This window comes from Myotis lucifugus, unplaced genomic scaffold (assembly GCF_000147115.1).
Source record: "Myotis lucifugus unplaced genomic scaffold, Myoluc2.0 scaffold_42, whole genome shotgun sequence".
In the NCBI taxonomy this organism is placed as follows: Eukaryota; Metazoa; Chordata; class Mammalia; order Chiroptera; family Vespertilionidae; genus Myotis; species Myotis lucifugus.
In genome coordinates this window covers 7,268,596-7,288,708 of record NW_005871090.1, presented here as the reverse complement: position 1 = coordinate 7,288,708, position 20,113 = coordinate 7,268,596, and the positions used below count along the sequence as shown (strand labels likewise).

General features: G+C 40.5%; 1 protein-coding gene and 1 non-coding gene across 2 annotated transcripts in view; both read right to left on the bottom strand.

Moving 5' to 3' along the window:
- The window catches only part of PCSK2 (proprotein convertase subtilisin/kexin type 2), a 253,572-nt gene that overhangs the window by 78,537 nt on the left and 154,922 nt on the right, over positions 1–20,113 (bottom strand).
- On the bottom strand, positions 11,707–11,897 carry LOC111825852. The gene has a single exon (XR_002829053.1). It is a non-coding gene; the product is annotated as a U2 spliceosomal RNA (small nuclear RNA).

Genomic DNA, 20,113 nt, shown 5'->3' with positions numbered 1-20,113 from the left:
CTTGAAACAGCAAGGATGGACCGGCTCCCGGCATAAAACTTTTAAGATACAAAAATTGATGGGAAAAGGAAAGGAAATGAAGTATTTTGATTTAGCTTGACTTAGGGGATAAAATAAAAATGGGCAAGTGATTTTCTGGACTCATTAGATGGAAACCTCAGAGTCCACATCTTGAGTTCCTTATGCCATGCTAGAGATGAAGCTAGAATGGCTGTCCAGACAAGCCCAGATCACCGCCCACTCACTCCCAGACCCATGCTATGTGAGTGAGAACAGTATTCATGGGGAAGAGCATTCCCTACCCTCGGTGCAACTGAACTGTTTCTGGTCTCCTTGCACTCTGAGGACGGTTATTATTGTCTAGAGATTAAATAGCAGTTGTGTTACCAAATGACCCAGCAATCCCAAGGTAAAGGAAATCTTCATTTTATACTAAAACCCGTGTGCAAATACAAATGCTGACTTTATAAGTGCCTAAATTGGAAGTCATCCAATGTCCCACAACTGGAGAATGAATAAACAAACTGTGGCACATCCACACAGTGGAATACCACACAGCAATAAAAAGAAAGGAGTTTTGATACACCCAACTACATACTTGAATCACAAATGCATGGAACAAGACAGGTTCAAAAGGCTATAGACTGTAGGATTCTGTGTATATGGTGACATTCTCTAGAGAAGGCAAAACTATAGTGACAGAAAACAGATCCATCGTTGCCAGGAGCGAAGGGTGGGGGCTGGGGAGGTGTTGACCTCAAAGGGGCAGCATGAGGGAATTTTGGGAGTGATGGGGATGTCCTTTCTCTTGATTGTAGTGGTAATTATATGATTCTATGTGTTTGCCAAACTCAGAACAGTGCACCAAAAAAAAAAAAGAGTAAATTTTACTTTCTGTAAATAAAAAGTGAATTAAAAAATAGCAATTGGCTACCCAACTAGAGTGATTTTATGTGATAATAAGTCAAATGCTCTTATCCTGGTGGAGCATTAGAAAGGATTTCTAGTCATAGCTTTGGAATGTGCAGCCTTTTCCCTCAAACCTTTTTCTTTTTTTTTTCCTATACTAAAAAACTATTTTCAGCGAAACTGACTACTGCGAGGTCATGAATTCTCTCCGATCTGGTCAGCAAGATGCTAAATTGTTGCCTTTGGTGTTTTCCCTGTTTGTGCATTTCATCACAGAGACAAAGTAAGTTTCCTTCAGGGTCATATTATTTCAGGTTCAGAAAGAGTTTAACTCCCTTTAACAAAAAATATACCTTTGGGGATACAGCCAAATGTGTTTGTTGGAAGCTGTCCTATTTCCTGAAGGGCAAGTTGTAGGAGACTGGGGTCCTTTGGGAGGCCAAGGCAGCATGGAACCCTGCTTCTGAGAGCCTAACACATATTTTGGAGAATGAGAGCTGCATCCTTTTCCCAGTCCTAGCCCAGTCCTGGAGTTCTGGTTTTCCTATCCTCAACAGTAGCTCATTACTCAGCATTTAGGTTGAGGTTTGGCTGGCAAGGGAGGCTCCCTTCAATTCTTCTTCATCACTGGTTAATTACTATAATTGACACAACACTGTTTCCATCCCTAAATTTATTAACCAGCAAATGTTCCAGTCATAGGCTCTCAACTCTCATTAATCTTATTGCATTAGATTTTTTAAAAAATCATGTGTTTTATTTCCTCATTATGGAAATTTCAAGTCAGCAGTGAAGATAGGGATGTGTGGGCTTCAGCATCACCTTTGCTTTTCAAGGGTAGCGGAAAGTGTTTGATCATTACCACATTCTCTCCACCTCCTTTTTCCTCTGAGATCAAAATGAGAAGTGAGGCTCTTGGGAGGACTGTAAATTGGTTCAATGTTTTCAGAAACTAAATTGAAAATGTTTATAAAAATTAAAGTCATCTGTACTCCTTGACACAAGAAATTTCACGTCTAGGAATTTATTCTAAAGAGACTTTCACTCAAGAATTTAAAGATCTATGTTTATAGTAGCAAAACATTGGGGGAAAATAAAAATGTCAATCTTTAGGGGCTTGGGTAAATCAGTTATGGTGTATCCACACTATGAGAGAGAGTCTGTTAAATAAAAGAGCAGATTGCATGACACGATCTACCGTATGATTCCAGTTTTGGGGAAAAAAATCTTAAAGGATACACATAAAAATGCCACATCACCCAAATCAGGAAGTGAGTAGGATTCACAGAGGAGAGGTAGGAGAGCGGAGAGAAGGGAAATTGCAGTTTTTATTTTACCTACACTTTTGAAATGTCTAGAATCTGTTTTATGATGAGCAAGGCTCACTTCCATATTAAAAATGCAAATATAGAAAAAGCCACAGTGATGAAGTTCTAAGAACTTGGTAATCATGATTAAAGAATTCCCCATTTAGCCTGTATGGTGACAGTGTTTGGGAGTTCCCAAGTGTCTTGTCATCTATTATCTTCTTTTCTTTTAAAAAAATTTTTAATTGATTTTTAGAGAGAGGAAAGGGGAGACAGAGCAGCATCAATCGAGTGCCTCCAGTTCAGAAAGAGTTTAACTCCATTTAACAAAAAATATGCCTTTGGTGATACTGCCACTGATTGAACTGGCAACCTGGGTATGTACCCTGACCAGGAATTGAACCTGCTACCTATTGGTGAACAGGAGGATGATCCAACCAACTGAGCCACTCAGCCAACATTATTTCCTTCTCTTCTGCTAGAGCCTACCTAGGGAGGTGGGTGGGAACACATCCTCTCCCAGGTGGGTGGTGAAAAAGCTGAACTTTCAGGACAGGGGCAGGTTCCCACTCTCATTCTTCCCACATTCACAGGGCATTCTCAGTAGCAATTGACTTCTAAATTGGCTCTTTTGCCAATAGATTATTTTTAAAATAGCATTTTTATTGAGATATAATTTATCTGTAGTAAAATGTGTGATGTTAAGTGTGTAGCCTGACGAGCTTGGCAGTGTCTACACCTGCGTGACCATCAGGGTAATCATGTAGTCCCTTCCCATTTCCTCAGAAAGTTCTCTCTGGTCCTTCTCAGTTAATCTCCACTCCCCTGAGTCAACCCCTCTTCCGATTTCATTTACTGTAACTTAACTCTGCCTTTTTTTTTTTTTTAAAAGAGAATTTCATGTAAATGGAAACAAAGGGTATGTGTTCTTTTGTGTTTGCCTTCTTTAGCTATCATGCTTTTGAGATTCATCTCTTTTATTACAGTAAACCCTCAACATTATGGACCTTGATTTAACGGACTTAGGATTTAGCAGGCAAAAATTCCAGTCCATATGTCATATGTGAAAATTAACACCCTGTTAATTTTAAAATTCTTTTAACCAAGGCTTGTTAAATCAGGAGGTTATTTTTTTGTTATTAATTCACTGTTATTTTAAACAAATTTTAGCGAACAGGCTATTATGTTGGAAAAAGAAACTGTAGTAATTTCACTGACATGAATAAACATTGCTTATCTATAACTATGGTCTACATATTTAAATCCAACAGTTACCCAATGTTTGGTGGATGATTAGCATGTGATCACACCCCGTCATGAGTGTTAATTGGCTCTATGGTCTCATGACGTGACTTTCTGCAGCAGTTTTTATTGTTAGTCCTCATCTGAGGATATTTTTTCCATTGATTTTTTAGAGAGAGTGGAAGGGATGTAGGGAAGGGGAGAGAGAAAGAAGGAGAGAGAGAGAGAGAGAGAGAGAGAGAGAGAGAGAGAGAGAGAGAGAGAAACATCTGTGTGAGGGAGACACATGGATTGGCTGCCTCCTGCACAGGCCCCAATTGGCAGTAGGGGATCGAACCTGCAACCCAGGTACATGCCCTTGACAGGGAATCGAACCCATGATTTTTCGGTGCTCGGGCCGACACTTTAACTTCTGAGCAACACTGGCCAGGGCTCTGCAGCAGTTTTAACATGTGCCAGCTGATGTACCCAGGTGTGCTAATCTATGCTCCAGCCATGTGCATTTATTTACTTGTGGTGACTGGGGAATACACGCATTTACTAGACTTATTCAGTACAAGTTTAAAATTACTGTAATACATGTAGAAAACTTTTCTGTGAAATTAAACTTTTCATACATACTTCATTTTAATGACACATACATGTCTACATAAGTAAAAATAGGTAAATTAACTAATTTATCACATTTTTATTACATTCGGAAAACCTACTTTATTATATAATGGATTTTCGGCTTTAATGGACACCTCCTCACCCAAATTAGCCTGTTATATCGAGGTTTTTACTGTATATGCATCACTAATTTGTTCCTTTAGTTGGGAATAGTATTCTATTGTATAAACACATTACAGTTTTATTTATCCATTCACATATTGATGGGCATTTGTATTATTTCCAGTTTTGCTAATATGAACAAAGCTTCTATGAACATTCTTGTTTATGTCTTTTTATGAACATATGTTTTCATTTCTCTTAGGTAAATACTTAGAAGTAGGATTGCTGTTTGAATGGCAAGTGTGTATTTAACTTTGTAAGAGACTGCCAAACCTTCTTTCAAAGGGATTGTACCCATTAGCAATGTACGAGGTTGCTGGTAGGTATTGCCACCTGCAAATGCTAATCTTAGGTACATCTGTAGATATTTTCCTATAGACTCTATAGTATAGAGCAAAGGCTAAAGGTTTCCTACATACCAAAGAGCTTTTGTTTCCTTAGGAATTTTAGGGCTGATGTATCTCTTCTGACTGTACATTATTTAGGGTGGTAATGTACAGTCTCCTTTATATCCTATATAATAAAAGCCTAATATGCTAAGTGTCTGGTTGTCCAGTGACTGGTCAACTGTTCAACCAATCAAAGCGTAATATACTAATGATATGCTAAGGCCATTCAACCGCTGGCTATGACGTGCACTGACCACCAGGGTCAGATGCTCTGACCAGTAGGTTAGCTTGCTGCTGGGGTCCGGCTGATCAGGACTGAGTGAGATGGGCCAGACATGTTCTGGAGCCCTCCCATGTCCCTCCCTGTCCCTGATCATGCACCAGTGGGGGTCTCTTGGTGGGGGTCCCTTGGCCTGGCCTGTGCCCTCTCACAATCCGGGACCCCTCGGGGGATGTCGGAAAGCCAGTTTCAGCCCAATCCCACAGGCCAGGCTGAGGGACCCCACTGGTGCACGAATTCGTGCACCGGGCTTCTACTATATATATTTAAATATATTTTTATTGATTTCAGAGCGGAAGGGAGAGGGAGAGAGAGACAGAAACATCTATGATGAGAGAGAATCATTGATCGGCTGCCTCCTGCATGCCCTCTACAGAGGATTGAGCCCTCAACCCGGGCATGTGCCCTTGACCAGAATTGAACCTCGGGGTTCTTCCGTCTGCAGGCAGACGCTCTATCCACTGAGCCAAACCAGCTAGGGCTACAGTCACTTTTAAATACAATCTACGTTCACTTATTTTAAGTTAAAATAGTGGGTTGCTTAAGAAATGATCAAATAAATCATAGCACAGTAGTAAACACGGTACTGGGCCCTTATTAATTTCAGCCCCTGTCCCTCCCCAGGTAATAAATGAATGAGCGCTGGTCCCTGCCAGGGGAGGTCAGTCCAGAAGACTGGTTGGTCTCTCTGTCTTTTGGCAGGTGGGCCCAGACCCGAGCATATTTTCACATCCTTTTGACGTACCAAAGAACCTTTGTTTCCTTAGGTTCATGCAGTAGATTTTCATAGTCACCTTTACATACAATCCAAGTTAACTTATTTTAACTTAAGTTAAAATAGTGGATTGCTTAAAAATGATTAAATAAATCATAGCACAGTGGGTCATATTTAGAAAACCGCAGGTCTGGTCCAATTCCTCTCTAGCTATTAAAGACACTCTGAGCAATGTGTTTCATCATCATAATCAAAAGAGCTTTACTAAGCAAGCGTCCATTGTTTCTCAGGAAATAATGAGCCCCAAAGTCGATATGGGTCCCTGCTTGGGACTGCACATCAGTGATACTCTTACTAAATATATTCCTGTCAAAATTTTTGTAATATCTAACTCTCCATGAGGTGCAGAAAAACCTGAGCATCCAATTAATTTCCAGATCAACGCTGCATGCTTTCTGATTAAGCATCGTGAGTACTATTCAGAGCTCTCTGTGGGCTGGTCCGGGTTCCTGCTGATGTGGAGCGAGGCCTTAGAATTGTTGCTGAATCCTCTTCTGTGTTCTCCACAGACAGGGCTCCTAGACCCTGGTGGCTTAGCTTACAAGGTGCCTAATGAGGCCTGCAGTATTTGACAATATTTTTGTCTGCTCTTTTTAGAGACATTTGTTTTGCAGATAGCACCTAATTTTAAATGTTCCTGAGTTATTTGTTTACTTTTAAGAGGAAGAGGAAGAGGGAAGCAATTAATATTTTGTGAGTGTCTGCTAAATTCAGGATAACTCCTCCTCATCCTCAAGGCATCAGAGTAAGTGTCTCTTCTGCAGGGAGACCTTCCTTCAACCAGCAGACCAGATCAAATTCCCCTGGCTAAACACATTTATAGGGCCTAGTACTCTTTCATCACGGCAAAGCCCCACAGTTGTAAGTAAACAATTATTTCTGGAATTATTGGTTTGGACTCTATTTTCCCTTCTAGACAACAAAGTCTCTGGGTAGGGACTATGTCTGCTTTATTCATCAACATATCTCTGCCTCCAAGCTGGCCCCCAGTGATTCTTGCTTCCTGGTATTCATGACCTTGCATTAGAGTCTCCCACAATAACACGCTGACCCTTATAACCAGCAAGTTACTGCTTAATGGCAGTGGGTGATTTCTGAGGCTAGATCATGAGAGACATTGCAGCTTCCACCTTGCTCCCTCTCTAGGACTACTTGCTCTGAGGGAAGCCAACTGTGATGCCATGGGGATACTCAAATAGTTCACAGAAACCCACCCAAGGAGAGGAACTGAGCCTTCTGCCAGGAGCCACCCCAATGGGAACCACCTTGGAATTGGATCCTGTAGCCCCAGCAGAGCCTTCTGATAACCACTGCCCTGACCAAGTTTTTGACTGCAATCTCATGAGACACCCTGAACCAGAACTATCCAGCCAAGCTGTTCCTGAATTCCTGACCCATAGATATTGTGCGAGGTTAAAAAATGAACCCTGACCTCCTAGTTCATAGATCAATCCTCAACCACTGAGCCACCGCGGCCGGGCTTATTTTTTTAAAATATGTTTTTATTGATCTTTTTAGGAAGAAGGGAGATAGAGATAGAAACATCAATGAGAGAGAAACATCAACATTAATTGGCTGCTTCCTGCACGTACCCTGTTGGGGATTGAGCCCAAAACCCAAGCATGTGCCCTGACCTTAAACTGAACCGGTGACCTTCTGGTGCATGGGTTGAAGCTCAACCACTGAGCCACATGGGTAGGGCTTAACCATAGTCCATTATTACAGTAGTACACACATACCTTGTGTGAATAAATAACTGTAAGTATATTTGAAGAGCCTGCTCAAAAATTTTATATAGTGATCTGTGATTAAAAAGTTTGGAGACCAAGGTTGTTACAATATTTGCAAATCAATGAACGTGATACACCACATAAACAAAATAAAGGATAAAAATTACATGATCATAATCAATAGATGCAGAAAAAGCATTTGATAACATTCAGCACCCATTTATGATACAAAGTCTCAGCAAAGTGGGAATAGAGGGATTATACCTCAACATAATAAAGGCCATATACAGTAAACCCACAGCCAACGTCATACTCAATGGGCAAAAGCTAAAAGTGTTTCTCTTAAGATCAGGATCAAGACAGGGATGTATGCTTTCACCATTCTTATTCAACATAGTACTGCAATCAAGTACGAAGAAGAAATACAAGGCATCCAAATTGGGAAGGAGGAAGTAAAACTGTTCTTATTCACAGATGAGATGATAATGTATATAGAAAACTTTAGAGACTGCATAAAAAAGACTCTATAAAAAAGAAACTCATAACTGCTAAATTTAATAAATGAATTCAGCAAAGTAGGAGGATGCAAAACTACTATTCAGAAATTGGTGGCATTTTAATACACCAATAATTAATTTTTAAAAAGAGAAATTAATAAAACAATCCCACTTACCATTGCAACAAAAAATTGAGATACCTAAAAATAAATTTAACCAAAGAGGTAAAAGACTTATACTTGTAAGATTATAAGATAACTGAAGAAAGAAATTGAGGAAGATACAAATAAATGTAAGCATATACGGTGTTCATGGATAGAAAAAAATGAACATCATTAAAATGTCCATACTATCCAAAGCAATCTACAGATTCAAATGAATTCCTATTAAAATACCAATGGTATATCTCACAGATCTAGAACAAGTAAAACAAACATTTATATGGAACCACAAAATACTCAGAATAGTCTCAGCAATTTTGAGACAGAAAACTAAAGTTGGAGGTATTACACTGCTTGATATCAAACTATGCTAAAAGGTCACAGTAATCAAAACAGCATGGTACTGGCATGAAAACAGACATATAGATCAATGGAACAGAATAGAGAGCCCCGAAATCAACCCACACCTTTATGGTCAATTAATATTTGACAAAGGAGGCAAGAGAATACAATAGGGTGAAGTCAGTTTCTTCAATAAATGGGGTTGAAAATGTTGGACAGATAGATGCAAAAAAATGAAATTAGACCATCACCTTACAAACAAACACAGAATACACTCAACATGGATTAAAGAGTTAAATATAAATCACTAGGACATAAAAATCCTAGAAGAAACATAGGCAGTAAAATTTTAGACATTTCTCATAGCAGTATTTTTACAGCTCTATCTCCCTTACGCAAGTAAAACAAAAGAAAAAATAAATGGGACGATATCAAACTAAAAAGCTTTTGCACAGCAAAAGAAACTATCAACAAAACAACAAGAAAGCCCACTGCATGGGAGAACATATTTGCCAATGATTCATCTGATAAGGGATTCATTTCCAAAATATAGAAAGATTATACTATTCAACAGCAAGAAGACAAACAACCCAATTAAAAAATGGGCAACCTGAATAGACACTTTTCCAAAGAGGACATAAAGATAGCCAATAGATATATGAAAAAATGCTCAACTTCAGTAATCATTAGAGAAATGCAAATTAAAACTACAATGAGATATTATCTCATGCCTTCCAAAATAGCTATCATCAATAAATCAACAAACAATAAGTGCTGGTGGGGTTGTGGAGAAAAGGGAACCCTCGTGCACTGTTGGTGGGAATGCAGACTAGTGCAGCCACTGTGGAAAACAGTATGGAGTTTCCTCAAAAAATTAAAAATGGAACTGCCTTTGACCCATGATCTCACTTCTGGGAATATATCCAAAGAACCCGAAATACTAATTTGAAAGAATATATGTGCCCTTATGTTCATTGCAGTGTTATTTATAACAGTCAAGATCTGGAAACAGCCCAAGTGCCCATCAGTAGATGAGTGGATAAAAAAGCTGTGGTACACTTACACAATGGAATACTACTTGGCCATAAAAAAGGGATATCTTACCTTTTTTGGCAGCATGAATGTACCTGGAGATTATTATGCCAAGTGAAATAAGCCAGTCAGAGAAAAACAAATACCATATTATATCACTTATATGTGAAATTGAATGAACAAAGTAAACTGATGAGTGAAATAGAAACAGAGGCATGAATACATTGAACAGATTGACAGCTGTCAGAGGGGGTTAGGGGACTGGATGAAAGAAGGTGAAGGGATTAGCCAAAAACTATATACATATACATATATAATATATATATATATATATATTAAAAACATAATATGCTAATTAGACCAGATGTCCTTCTGGATGTCCTTCTGGACAACCCAGAGCTGTGAGGATGAGGCAGCTCGTTACGGCTTGCCTTGGGCCGAGCTCCTTGCATGAATTTCGTGCATTTGGGCCTCTAGTATATATATATATATATATATATATATTATATTATACATATATTATACATACATATTATACATATATTATACATACATATTATACACATATATATATATATATATATATATATATATATATATATATATATGTATAAAACACATAGACAATAGTGTGGTGATGGCCAGAAGGAAAGGGAATTGGGGGCTAGGTGGAGGTGGGCAAAAGTGGGGAAAATGGAGATGGAAAGAGACTTTGCTTGGGGCGATGTGTGCACAATGCAGTGTGCAGATGATGTTTTGTTGAGTTGTACGCTTGAGACCTGTATGATTTTGTGAACCAATGTTACCTCAATAAATTTCAATAAAAAATAAAAAATTGAAAATGTATATACAAAAAAAAAAGTTTGGAGACCTTTGATTTTATAAGTGTAGGAGATGCTATTGGATGCCCCATTTATAACCTTTTGCTTTTAGCATTTCAATGCATATTGACTCAACTCTCTTTGGCAAGATTTCCATCTCTTTATCTTTGGAGCCCAATTTGCTCATGATCTTGGCAGCCCAGAAGTATAGGAAATTGCTTACCCTTTATCCTGGTATCAGCCCTCCATCAATGACTGATGGGAGTTGGAGTGTTAATACCCCAAACTCTTTCCCCTCAGGGGTTCTAACCTGTGTCTTGGGGTTGCCCATCAGAACTGAGCTCCAGTGGCCCACAGTGGTAACTCTCTTCACACACCTGACTTGAGTCCCTCCCCTACCTTTGCTCCTGGGACCGTATTCTAAATGAGCTACTGGTCTGTGATTCCATGCCTCAGGGTCAGGTTTGGGGAAATCCAAAGACAGTAAATGAATGCAAAACTCTTTGAGCTCACTCTGCCACAGTGATTAATGTAGAGAGCGTCATGCATGGAAAAGGAACATAACTTTGACTTTATGTCTGTTATTCTCAAAAGCAAGTTAAGTAGCTTCAAACTACTTGACAATTTCCTTTCCTTATAAAATCAATTCGGCTTTTGTTTCTTAATCAGTGCTTTTATTGGAAGGGAGGAGAGTTTTGTAAGATTTTAGAGTTACGACAGACGAGTCCAATTTTCTCAGCTTACAAACGAGGATGCTATGCCCCCAGAGACGTTTAGCAGCCTGCCAGAAGTCACCTAGCTAGAAAGTGATAACAGCTGTATCTGGACCGGCATTGCAACTCTCTGGACTCATGTTCCCAACAAAACCATTTTCCTATGTCTTGATTCACAGCTGGTTAGATCAGGGGATATCAGCTGACTTTTCTTAAAGGGTCAAAATGTAAAAATTTTAGTATTTTGGTGTCTGAAGATCTCTGACATAAAAACTCCACTTGGCTATTGCACTGTGAAAGCAACCTTGGACACTAAGTCAACAAATGCGCTTGGCTGGGTTCTGCTAAAAGTTGATTTACAAAAACAAGTGGCCTATTTGTGGATCATAGTTTTCCAACCCCCTAGATGAGATTATAGAGGAGACAAAGGTCCCCTTTGTCTTTATGTTTAGGAGAAATAATCAGGCTCTCCTTATAGCTCTTTAGTGTTTATAATTTGTTTTAAAATAATATATAGTAACTTAAATAACTATTTGTTTTCTACCCCCCCTCCCCATATTTCTGTCTTGTTAAGCCTACACATTAGCCCTGTCAGGCTCTGGGGATATCGTGTTTTAGTCACTAGTTATAGTACAAACAGCACATGCACAGAAAAGACTTCTCCTTCCAAAAAATTGAAACGAGACTATTTTTTCATTGTGTCAATATTAATTCTCATAATTTAGTGTTCAATATTTTTTTGCACCGTTCCCGGAGGTATTGCAATACCGGGTCGATGTGAGGAGTGGATGGAGCAAGCTCCTAGTCCATCTCCCTGCTCCAAAAATCCATTTAATATCTTGTCCTCAGGTAGAGGGCGAATCAGATATTAAACTGATAAGAACAGATACTACACTTGATCTTAGCCAAGAGGCTGAGAAGCGATCGATATTATTTTTTATATTAATTTCAACACAGTGGAATGAGTCTAATTTAGAACAGTAAGATTTATTTGCATTTAGATTGATGTTTTAAGCATTCCCTGTGAAGAACAAATACCATGCATGCTTATAATTAGAAGCATTGTTTCCAGGGCAGGTTTGCTTTCCTTTGGAAGGATTTGTAAATATGGTGCAGTGAGTTTAATATTAATAATGATGACCTGATAATACCACATGTTTCTAGAGAGAGTCCTATGACTAGAGTTCCACATTTTGGGGATTCCATTCTCCTAGTGGAATATGGAGAAGCAAAACATGTTAGCTAAGAACATGTCCATGAATATCTTTTTAAAAAATTCAAAATATTTTAGATACTTAAAAGAGTATGGAAAACCTAGGTTAATTGTTTGGCTTGAGAATGCATGTTTTGAAAAATCAAAAGGCTATTGCTGATTGCATGTATTACAAATGAATGAGCTGAAAGCATCAAGACAACCATTCTAATTCTTTCTCTAGTTCCTGCTGCTTCCGTGTGGGGTACCCGTCAACCTGGATGGACATGTCTTCTGTGCCTTGGTTTATGGCCGTGGAACAATACACCAGTTCTCCCCAGAAGCTGGAAAGTACTGAGAAGTTTTCATTTCCTATGTAGACTATCTTTCCGATGGCATTAAGCAGACTCGTTTCGATCATAGTGAGATGCTGTGTTTACTGAGGTATGAATAAATAATTTCTACCATGAGAACAGAAGGAGGAGTATAGCTAAGCCAGAGAGAGGGCTTTTTTTGAGGAGAAAGCAGGGCTAGAAGAAAATAGGGGTGAACGTTTCGGTTTCCTACCTAGGAGAGGTAGATAAGAAAGTACCTACTTCATTGGTCACATGCAATGTAAATCCCTTCATCAGCCCGTCAGGCATCCAACACTAACTAGGTCATTTACGCTGTTCCACCCACTGTCCTGTCCTGAGGGTGAAGAGGGTGGCAAGACAGTTAAGATCCCTATGTGTCTGCAGCTGACATTCTAATGGGGGAGGCATAAAAAACAAGAACCAAAAATATAATTACAGACTATTTTGAGAATGAGGAAGGGACCCAACAGGGAGTGATACTTAAATTGAGATGGTTCACCTGTGGGGAGAGCCAGTGTCTAAGCCAGGGGTGGGCAAACTTTTTGACTCGAGGGCCACAATGGGTTCTTAAACTGGACTGGAGGGCCGGAACAAAAGCATGGATGGAGTGTTTGTGTGAACTAATATAAATTCAAAGTAAACATCATTACATAAAAGGGTACGGTCTTTTTTTTTTTTTTTAGTTTTATTCATTTCAAAGGGCCGGATCCGGCCCGAGGGCTGTAGTTTGCCCACGGCTGGTCTAAGCCTTCTAAGCCTCCAGATGAGTTTTACTAGGCGTTATTGTGGGGAGAGGATATCTGAGAGGGCAAAAATGGAAGCAGGGCCCTGGCTGGGTGACTGGGTTGGAGTTTTGTCCCGTACACCAAAAATGTGAATTCGATTCCCGGTCAGGGTGCACACCGAAGGGCGTGCACAGGAGGCAAACAATCAATATTTTTTTCTCTCTCCCCCTTCTTCTCTCTCTTAAAGTCAATGAAAATATATTCTTGGGTTAGGATTAAAAAAAAAAGAATAGAAGCAGGAAGCTGAGGTTTTTGTGGGGTCCAGGAGGGAAGTGATGTTGGCTTGGTCCAGGAGGCCAGTGTTGGAATGGAGAGAAACAGATGGATGCATTGCATAGTGGAGCCAGGACCAGCAGATCTGGTGGCTGAGGGGAGAGAGGGTGAGAGAGGAGTCAAGGATGACTCCCATGGTTGGGACATTAGTCATTGTGTCCATGGTAGTGTCATTTTGCTGAGCTGTGGGATCCTGGAGTGGGGCATGATAGATGGCGAACTTCACATTTCACTTCTCACCTGGCTGTGTGAGGTAGGGGAGATCACTAACCTCTCTGATCTTCAGTTTCCTATCTAGGAGAGGTGGATAAGAAAGTACCTACTTCATTGGTCACATGCAATGTAAATGCAATAATGCATGTACAATCCGAGGCTGGGCACATAGCACATACTCAACAAATGCTGGGTACCAAGACAGCTATGGTTCAGAAGAAGCCAAGGAGGCAAAAGGGACCAAACAGCAGAGGCCAAAATATCAGAATCAATGCAGGGAGAAGAGTGGGAGGGTGGTGCTGTTTTGACTAGCAGCCAACTCTCCATGAGAGTGGTGATGGATTTGTGAGCTAAGACCAAACAAGCGATAAATGAAAACTCTCAAGCCAAACCATTGTGTAGAATGGGATAATTGCGGTCGCTTATGGGTTTTTTTTAGTTGAAGTGTTTATGAACCTTGACTCTGGTCTTATTCACAGAGTATACATTCTTTGTTTGTAAGGTGCCTCATAAGAATCCCAACTAGGTACTGACTGTATCATATAACTCAGTGTCTATATGGTTACCACACTGCACCCACAGAGGGACTGGCTCCTTTGTATGGAGTCTTCTGGAACATTCTCTACAAGAGAGGAGTCATGTGTGAGTAGATCTATGGGTTATATTGGAGAAGAGAAGGGAGGGTGGTCCAGGATCAGTACCAGGAGGGCATCGATGCCTTTAGCATTCTGGGAAGGTCAATTTATATTTTTTCAAAGATTAACAAAGACCCATTGTTCATATCAGTAATAGGGACAATCATTATACCCCTTTGATTCTGAAGCAGAGAAGATGGTGGTCCCTGTTTTACAGATGGGAAAAATGAGGACCATAAAGATCAACCAACACGTTTTTGCTTGCAGTGACTCCAGGGGAGTCCTTGAACTAGTGCTCCCTGAATAGCTTACAGCAAACCTCTTATTAAAAAAAATTGGCAATGTTTGAGCTATAAAACATAAGCCTTCTATTTTCATAGCTTAGGGAAAATACCACCCACACACTGTAATACATCTTATTCTTCCGCCTAGCAGAGCACTCATTGGGAGGGCTGTGTGTGCGACATTCAAAGTACAGAATTCACCATCAAAGTACAGAACTCACCTCATGGTGAGGAACATTGCTCAGAGCCAAGCCCTGGCTTCCTGCACTTGGTTTCAGGTTTTAATTATTGGTTAGTCATTAAAGGTCCCTTTTTTTTTCAGTTAGTAATTAAGGGTTCTTTCTTTTGTGAAAAATAATTTCCTGTAGGTTGGGAGCCAGCAGGGCTACCATGGTTGAGAAGCAAATCCTATTTCTATGTCAGATATTCTCTCTGCCTTGGCTATGCAGGATGGAACATTCCATTTTGCCCGAAGCTCCAGACTGCAGAAACGTAAGGAGGATCCAAGAGCAGACTCTGAGATGAAGACTGTGGACAAGTGACTTATTGAAAATTAGAGGCCCGGTGCACAAAATTGGTGCATGAGGGGAGGAAGGGGTCCCTCAGCCCGGCCTGCACCCTCTCGCAATCTAGGACCCCTTGTGGGATGTCCAACTGTTGGTTTAGGCTGGATCCTGCAGGGGTCCCTTGGCCTGGCCTGTGCCCTCTCGCAATTCAGTGCACAAATCTGTGCACCTGCTTGATCACCCCTAACTATTTGCCTGCCTGCCTGATCACCCCTAACTGCTCGCCTATCTGCCTGATAGCTCCTAACCACTCTGCCTGCCTGCCTGATCATCCCTAACCACCTCTGCCTCGGCCCCCACCACCGCGGCTTCATCCGGAAGGACGTCCGGAATGACGTCCAGAAGGTCATTCAGCTGTCTGGTCTAATTAGCATATTACGCTTTTATTATTATAGATGTGCTTTCAAGGAAGCCAGTGAAGGATGGAGGGAAGCAGGATTAGACAGGGGGAGGGACAAACCAAGATGTGATTTTGGGCATATCCTGCAGGGGGTCCTGGAGGGTTAGTTACCACTCAGCATTTTCCCAGCCCAGGTAGTGTGGGCACCTGCCCGATTCCCTTCTCAGACTCTGCTCTGCGAAAAGATCACAGCTTTCTCTTCATAGAGTAATTGTCCTTAGACAAATGGGAGTCACAAAGCTAAGGAAGTTACATAGGCCCCCAAGGACCACTGGAAGTCAGTGACTGACACAGGGTTAAAAAATGCTAGTTCTCTTCTTCAGGGAGGGACCCACTTGGTAATGTGATTCATGTTCCAGAGCTCCCCAGGGGTCAGGCTGAGGCTAAACTTTTCCCATCTGTGGACCTGCTTGGGTGAGTGTTCCCAAGAGATGCCTGTGGGGATCAGGCCGAAACTAGCAGTCCAACATCCCCCGAGGGGTCCCGGATTGCGAGAGGGCACAGGCCAGGCTGAGGGACCCCACTGGTGCACGAATCCATGTACCAGGCCTCTAGTATGCTTTTAAGATCTTTGGTTAATCTCTTCCCATCCTCCCTCCTGCCCCTTTCCCTCTGAGATCATCAGTCTGTTCCATGTTTCCATACCTGTGTGTTGAGCGTCTGCCCTCTGGTGGTCAGTGCATGTCTTAGCTACTGGTCAGATGGTCCCTTAAGCTTATATGAATATATTTAAAATATTTTTGTTGATTTCAGAGAGAAAGAGAGAAGGAGAGAGAGATAGAAACATCAATGATGAGAACTTATCATCGATTAGCTGCCTTCTGCATGCCCTACACTGGGGATCAAGCCCGTAACCTGGGCATGTGCCCTTGACCAGAATCGAACCCTGGACCCTTTGGTTCACAGGCTGACACTCTATCCACTGAGCCAAACTGGCTAGGGCCCAAGAATATATATATATATTTAAATATATTTTATTGATTTTTTACAGAGAGGAAAGGAGAGGGAGAGAGAGTTAGAAACATCGATGAGAGAGAAACATCGATCAGCTGCCTCCTGCACACCTCCTACTGGGGATGTGCCCACAACCAAGGTACATGCCCTTGACCGGAATCGAACCTGGGACCTTTCAGTCCCCAGCCGACGCTCTATCCACTGAGCCAAACCGGTTAGGGCCAAGAATATATTTTTAAAGTGTCTTTTAGAGCTAAAGAATTCTCAAACAAGCAGTGGGTTAAGTACTTTGTATTCAGCAACATCTGAGACTTAGTTTAAAAAGCAAAACAAAGGAAGGCTATTCTTCATGAATGTTTGACATACTTTGTAATAAAAGGAAAGTGAAGGGAAAACATGAAAAATTAGAATAACATACTAATTGCCCCCTTTTAACTTCTTTTTCAAAATGCTCTATGTAAATCATTATGTTTCCTTGAGGCAGGAAGGGAAGAGGGAGTTAAGAGCATGGATTTTGAGGTCTCACTGTCTTAGGTTTGTGGTCTTTCTCTGCTAAGTTCTAGCTATGTGACCTTGGGCAATTTGCTTAACTTTCACCCTTGAACATGGGGTGTTCTATGTGCCAGGAGCAGTTTGAAGGGCCCTGTGTATACCACTTAATTGACTTATCACAACCATCAATAAGGTCAGTATTGTATTCACCTATTTTAGAGATGAGACACAGAGTCACATAGCTAGCAAGTACTTGGGGTAGGATTTGAACTCAGGGAGTCTGGTCCCGAAGCCCCTAACTTTCACACCAGACCTATGGCTTTAAGGAACTATAGTGGGAAAACAGGCACATGAGAAAGAGAGAGTAAAATACATGTCACCTCAATAGGTGTAGCATTTTTCATCACAGCTGCAGCAAGTTATTGTAAATTAATTATTTGTAGCGACCGCTCCAAGCAAAACTTGGGCACCTAGGGTTTTTTATTTGGCTCTCTCAGGTGAAAATCCAAAGTAGGAAACCTAGGGAAATGTTTCACATCTTGGTAATTTAATGAGTCTATACTAATAGTAAGGAAGAGAGTAAGAAAGAAACAAAGTGTGGCTCAGTGGTTGAGCATTGACCTATGAACCAGGAGTTCACAGTTTGATTCCTGGTCAGGGCACATGCCTGGGTTGTGGGCTTGATCCCCAATAGGGAGTGTGCAGGAGGCAACTGATCAATAATTCTCTCCCATTATTGATGCTTCTGTCTCTCTCCCTCTCCCTTCCTCTCTGAAATCAATAAAAATATATTTAAAAAAGAAAGAAACAAAGGCAGTGGAGAATATATTTCTATATTTTCATAAATTACTTTTGTGGCTTATCATGCAATAAAAATATTGCTATACATTTTTAGAACAGGAATGTTTGGTGATAAGCAGAATAAAATCCTAATAGCTTCCTAGCCTTCATTCATCCATCTATGTATCCATTCGTCCATTCTAGGAAATGAAGCCTCTGGTTGATTCTCTCATAACAAGATAATTGGAAGACATTATCTTGGTCTTAGGTCACTTAAATTTAGTCGAAAAATTAGACTTGGTCAGAGGCCTTTAGAGAATTTGGGGTGAGTAAATTATTATTGTGGGCAAATTTTAGTCTAAGCTTCTTGGTGGAAGCAAATCTCCAGAGGCAAAACCAGTTATAATCCAACCCCCCTTTGTTCAGAATCATGAGATCAAGCTTCTAGGTCAGTGATTTCAAGATTTTTTAAAATATACAATACCTGACTAGTCAGGTGTTGCAGAATTTTAGTAATTAGTTTATTTGTGCCATGAAATGAAAAAGGTTGAAAATCGCTGGTCTAGATTAATTCATATGCTTTATCAATGTGAGAAAACATTTTTAAAGTGCTATCAAATATCTTCCTATCTCTAGCCTGCCACATTCTCATAGTGGGTGGTGCTTTTATTTCCAGGACAGCCCTGAGCACAGTATGTTGTAATTATATACTCACATGTGTGTCTCCCTTACTGAATTTAGAAATCCCTGAGTGTAGGGACCAGATTTCTCACATTTTATAATCCAGGTCCCTCATCCAGAATCTTGCATACAGTAGAACATTAGTAGAAGTGTCTTAAATGCCCACTAGATTCAATGGAACAAAAAGTAGTCAACTGAGCAATGTGGAAAAATTGATTGACCAGATTTTTTCTTTGTTTTCACCTGTAGCTGTAAGTCTAGGTCCAAACAAGTAGTTTCATTTGAATTAAAATTGTTTCTCCCATTTTTATATCAAAGCTTATTCCTGTAAAAATGGGCACATTCCTCTGCTACATGGGTTGAGTCAGGTGATAGTCATCTGACTGATGGTCTGTCCAGATAATTAAAACATTTTTATTTCCAGTATTCAGTGTGGCCTCCTCATGATAAAGTGCTACTATGATGTGACATCAAAAAAAGTCAGCCTCTCCTTTTAATAAGGTACAAAGGTTGTTTAAACCTCAATTTTATATGCAATATTAATGTGTTCTATTTAAATATTAATCAGACTAAAAGCCTGGAGCAAGGCATGCAATCAATACTTCACAGCAGCTGAGTCATCCAGGGCTGAGGACTGGGCCCATCTCCAGCAGGTGCCCTTTCATCATGGCGGCCACTTGCCACCTGGAGCCCTGGTGTGCACATGGCTGCTGGGCTCAAAGTCACTTTCTCCAGGCTCCATGCTGGCAGCCCTTCAGAGTGCTCCAGAGGCCTCTCCTCAAAGATAGTTACCTTTCAGGAACCCATCAAAAGAATGGAAAAGTGCAGGTCCTTAGGGGTGAGCTTTTGTTGGTGAAATAGCAACTCTGAATTATAAATAATGTTCCAAATTTTGGACTGAATCAAAGAGCATTAGACTTGGTCAGAGGCCTTTCCCATCTGGAAACTTAACTGCATTTTCACCAACCTGTCTTCTACACATTCCAGACATGAAACAGCTCTTGGTTATTTGCATGTGAATTATCTACACTGAAAATCATATTTCTCCAGGCCTTTGGCTATGGAACCTCAGTTAGTTCTATGATCCTCTGTTCCTCTCATCAGGGACATGCATTAATGGGAATGGGGTGGTGGCATCACCTATGAGATAACTGAGAGCTGGGAGTGAGAGGGTTCTGCATGCTAGAGGTCCCCATCATCAACGATAGGGGCTCATCATATGATTGAGCTCCTGATTTTATTTGCAATGAATGAATGATGGATTAATAGTCAATGCAATTTAGCAAATATTTATTGAATGCCTGTTTAGCCCTGTGCTAAATGTTAAGGGGGACACACATTTTAAAAAAGCACACACTTTCCTACAAAGAGGTCGTGATCTAGTCCTTATGCCATCATATGTAAATAGCATTGTTGACTGAATAAATGAATGAATGAAGTGCCAAAATGAATGATGAGATTAATCATCAGAATCTTGGAATGTTTTCAAAGAAATCCATGTTATAAGGTGTATCCCTAGAGATTTTGATT